This window comes from Anastrepha ludens, chromosome 6, assembly GCF_028408465.1.
Source record: "Anastrepha ludens isolate Willacy chromosome 6, idAnaLude1.1, whole genome shotgun sequence".
NCBI lineage: Eukaryota > Metazoa > Arthropoda > Insecta > Diptera > Tephritidae > Anastrepha > Anastrepha ludens.
The window spans coordinates 18752462-18755825 of NC_071502.1; the positions used below are offsets into that span (position 1 = coordinate 18752462).

A 3364-nucleotide genomic window follows, 5' to 3' on the forward strand; every position below is an offset into this window, starting at 1 on the left:
AACCTTAGATAAAAAGGGCACTTATAGGTCACTTCGCCTATAATAAACACTTTAACACAATAGGATTATCTAGTGGAAGATAACGCAGGTTCTGCTGTGATGAAGACGAGTCTATGGAACACTTATGCCCGAATTTTGTAAGCAGTCTCAAGTCTCTAATTGAGACTTTTCGTGGTGAAATTTGATTTTGAGACTAGCTGCAATTCAGTAAGCAATCTCACGTCATTAGTCTCAAAAAAAAGTCACTAATTAGTGATCTACTGCTGAGTAGCTCACAAAACGAAAAATATGGAAGAGGAATTAATTGTTTTATATATATTGCAAAAAAAGCGCGAAAATAAAGCGAAGTAATATGTTTTGGGTAAAAGTTTCTTAAGAACTCGAATAATTGTGTATTTATTGACGTTTTAGAAACATGCGTAGACGGATTCTTGCTAGTTTACGCAGCACGGAAGACCCATTCCTTCTGGAAGAAGACATTTTCAGGAGGTTCTTTAGATTCCCGAAATCTTTCTGCGGGGAACTTATTCAAGATCTCAAACCACTTGACAAGTTTGAGCGGAATTCAAGAATTCCATTTGAGCTTCGTGTGGGCTTGATATATTAATAAAAATATATAGGTATGCATTACAACATAGTACTTTCAGTTTGTTTCAGTACTTTTCTGGCAAATGACTCCTACCAAAGCGTTATAGGAAACTGCCACTTCTCGGCAATGAGTCAACCAAGCGTGTCGAGATGTATTGAGCAAATTTGCAAAATGATAGTGGAACACAAATACTTTGAAATTAGTTTTCCAAATGCGGCGGAGCATTACAACAGCATAAAGAGGGGGTAAGTTTTGAACATGGTACAAAATATGCATTTTCACCATTTCAACTGCTTAAAATTTGCAGTTTCCATAACAAATTCGGAAAAAAGGCGTCATAGGTGCTATTGACTGCACACATGTTGCAATACTTTCCCCGAAATCTTTAGTCGCTGGAGTAGTACCTCATGAGCATATGAATCGCAAGGGATACTACAGCATTGATGTTGAAGCCGTGAGTTTATAAAAAATAAATACTGGTTTATCAACATTTTGTAATGTTTATAACTTATAACCCCATTCCCAGATTTGCAACGACGAACTAATTTTTCAAAATGTCAATGCACGATTCCCAGGACCATGTCATGACGACGGTATATGGGAAACTTCGCCGGTGAGATTCAAACTCATCAGGGAACACATTTTCGGAGTATTTAAATGGCTTTTAGGTGATTCAGGTTATCATTTGGAGCCATGGCTTCTAACACCAATAGCAACACCTTCTTGCGCTAGCGAAGAGATTTTCAATAAAACACATATAAAAGCAAGGAACACAATTGAGCGTGCCTTTGGAGTCCTGAACTCACGATTCCGGTGTCTATTCAAAGAGCGCGTTCTCAGATATTCGCACAAAAATGCGGCAGCTATCATCTATACATGCGCAATATTCCACAATATGCTGCAAAATCGTGGCATATTCACTGATGAGGCCATGCCACCAGAAGACCCATCGAATGATGAAAATAGTGAACCAATAAGGTCAACAGAATATTATTCTGAAGGCAGAAGGGCGCGGCAAAATTGCATGAACGCACTTACACTTTAAAACTTTTGTAAAAAATAATTTTTAATAAACAACAAACACTTTTTTATTTACAAGACTCAAATAGTCACTTAGTACTATTTACAGCCGATATTCAGTGGCAGCGGTATTCTGGGTTTTAACAGTAAACTTTAAAACTAAATAATACAAAGCAAGTATTTCGCTTTTGTTTTGCACTGTATATCTGTAAAAAAATAATATATATTTTAAAAGAAATCAGGAAATTTCTTTTATTTTACAACTTACCCAGCTCGTTAATTTCAACGGAATGTATATAGAGATGCAATTCAATTTTTGATAAACCGATTCATGTAAAAGGTTTATAAAACAGAAATTAAAAACGTCATTTCGTATGAGTTTAGTAATATTCATATTCTTTATGTTTTTGATGAAGAATTTCGCTTGATAAATGAGTTTAAAAAATTCCTTTACCTATTGAATCGATAAGGGGATTTTTGCTCAACTTTTTGACTTTTTTTATTTTTTTTGTAATAAAAGTAAAAAATCTGTTCGTAGCAGTTAAAAATAAAGAAAAAATTAAAAAAAAAATATTTAATTCTATTATCGTAACACCAAAAATTTAATAAAAAATGTCATTAAAAAAAATTATTTTAAAAAAATTTTAAATAAAATTTACAAATAAAATTTAAAATGTTTCATTCTATTAAATCAAAAATTTATTAAGAATTAAAATAAATTAAAATTTTTGTAAAATAAATTTTTTGTAATAAAATATTTTTGTAATAAAATTTAAAAAAAGCTCTTTTAATTAAATTTTTTTGTAATCAAATTTTTTAATCAAATTTTTTTCAATACAATTTTTTTAAATTCATTTAATAAAAAATTTGCATTTAAAATTTTTAATTGTTTTAATAAAAGAATTTTTTTTTTAATAAAATTTTTTTAAATTTATTTAATAAAAATTTGCATTTAAAATTTTAATTGTCTTAAACTTATTAATACAACTGTATTTATTTAAAATTTAATTTTTTTTTTATTAATTTTTTTTTATTAAAAAAAAAATTTTAAGGTTTAAAAAAAATTTTAATTTTTTAAGATCAGCACATTATATTATTATTTTAAAAAAATGGCGAGTAAAAAGTTTAATTGTTAAAATTTTATTGAAAAAAAATATTATTGAAAATTAAAAAAAAATTTAATTAAATTTATTTAAATTTTTTACATAAAACATTTGGATTTAAAATTTTAATTATTTTAAACTTATTAAAAAACTTTTTTTATATAAAATGTTAGTTTTTTTTAATTTTTTTAATCAAAATTTTTAAGATATAAAAAAAATTTTAATTTTTCATATTAATACATTAAAATTTTATTGAAAATGTGAATGTTTAAAAAATGGCAGGTAAATTTTATTAAAAATGTTAATTTAAAAAAAATGGTTAGCAAAAAGTTAAATATTGCCATGCCAAAACTTCAAAGTTACGAAAACTTGCTAAATTACAGAAAATGCTAAAGGCCCCATGCTGATTGTGATATTGTTTACGTAATCTTCCTCTCTAAAAATACATTTATTTGAACTAAAACCCTACACAATTTTATGCTTCTAGTTTCACCACTTCCCGATTAAAAGCATTTTATGCTTACTTCTGCGAGGAATACATTTGGGAACGTACATGAAAAAAATGTGAACGCAAACTAATAAATGTAGCAGCAAATTTAGCATTTTCTATGATTTGATGAATATCTTCAAGGATGTTGTGGGAAGAAAATTG

At 28.0% G+C, this 3364-nt stretch overlaps 1 pseudogene; it reads left to right on the forward strand.

The window, feature by feature from the left end:
* Positions 1-415: 415 nt before the first annotated feature.
* LOC128865726 (putative nuclease HARBI1) lies at positions 416-1055 on the forward strand (annotated as a pseudogene).
* Positions 1056-3364: the final 2309 nt, after the last annotated feature.